Source organism: Tenrec ecaudatus, chromosome 6, assembly GCF_050624435.1.
Source record: "Tenrec ecaudatus isolate mTenEca1 chromosome 6, mTenEca1.hap1, whole genome shotgun sequence".
NCBI classification, from domain to species: Eukaryota; Metazoa; Chordata; class Mammalia; order Afrosoricida; family Tenrecidae; genus Tenrec; species Tenrec ecaudatus.
In genome coordinates, this window is record NC_134535.1 from 109,963,691 (window position 1) to 109,965,111 (window position 1,421).

Consider the following 1,421-nt stretch of genomic DNA (forward strand, 5'->3'; position numbering starts at 1 on the left):
GGTCCAGCCGGATTTGTGAGGTAGAATTGTGATCATGATAGTGGGAGGGAGGAAACATTCAAGAACTAGAGGAAAATTATATATTTCATCATTGCTACACTGCACCCTGACTGGCTCGTCTCCTCCCCGCAACCCTTCTGCAAGGGGTTGTCCAATTTCCCACAGATGGGTCCTGGGTCCCCATTCCACACTCCCAGTTATTCACAATGCTATGATTTTTTTTGTGGGGTGGGGGGTCTTTGATGCCTGATACCTAATCCCTTCAATGCCTTGTGATCTCACAGGTTGGTGTGCTTCCTCCATGTTGGCTTTGTTGTTTCTCTGTTAGATGGCCCTTTGTTTATCTTCCAGCCTATAGACTCCATATTCTATTTCTTTTGACAGCTGGGCACCATCAGCTTTCTTCACCACATTTGTTTATGTACTCGCTTTGTCTTCAGCGATCATGTCAGGGTAGGCTGGTGTGCTTCTTCCATGTGGGCTTTGTTGTGTCATAGCTAGATGGCCACCTGTTTATCTTCAAGCCTTTAAGACCCCAGATGCTATATCTTTTGGTAGCCAGGCACCATCAGCTTTCTTCACCACATTTTGCTTGTGCACCCATTGTCTTCAGTGATCGTGCCAGGAAGGTGAGCATCTCAGACTGCCAAATTGCTAGAACAAAGTGTTCTTGTGTTGAGGGAGTATTTGAGCAGGAACCCACTGTCCATCTGTTTCCTTAATACTAAACCTATTAATATATATACATAGATCTATTTCCCCCTTGTCATATATAAATATATTTACATCTTTATATGTCTGTATATAAATCTCTATGGCTGCCCTTTGCCTCCTAGTTCTTCCCTCTATTTCTTTGTACTTTTCTCTTGTCCCACTATCATGTTCAGCCTTCATTTGGGTTTTAGGAATTCCTCTCGATTACATTGCCCTTGATCCAGCCCTGCCAATCCTCTTACACCCTCCTTGTCACTGATTTTGTTTGTTTTTTTTTCTTTTTTTTTTCCCTTGTCCCGGCACTTGAGGATAGAACCAGTGGATGGGCAGCTAACCGGCACCGAAGACATGACGCCGAGGGGACCAGAGTCTGCTCCCTCTGCCTCTGTACATAACGGGGAACGGGACTGCACGCCCGGCCCCCGCCAAGAAAAGGAGGGTAGGTCACTGATTTTGAATCACTTGTTGTTCCCTTGTCCCTGGGTTTGTTAACACCACTTCTTTTCCCCCCGCACCCCCTTCTTCTTGTCCCCCTGGAACTGTCATCCTGTTGTTCTCTCTTCTGGTTTGTTTATCCCACCTATCCTTTCCAGGTAGACATGCTATGTACCATCAAAAGACTGAGTACAATGAAGCAACAATAGAAAGTAAAACAATAGCTACAACAACAACACAAAATCTGTATAAATAGTTAGTTCAGGGTCTAT

General features: G+C 44.8%; 1 non-coding gene across 1 annotated transcript; it reads right to left on the reverse strand.

The window, feature by feature from the left end:
• Positions 1–1,003: 1,003 nt before the first annotated feature.
• On the reverse strand, positions 1,004–1,153 carry LOC142452136 (small nucleolar RNA SNORA57). Its single transcript, XR_012785178.1, has one exon. It is a non-coding gene; the product is annotated as a small nucleolar RNA SNORA57 (small nucleolar RNA).
• Positions 1,154–1,421: the final 268 nt, after the last annotated feature.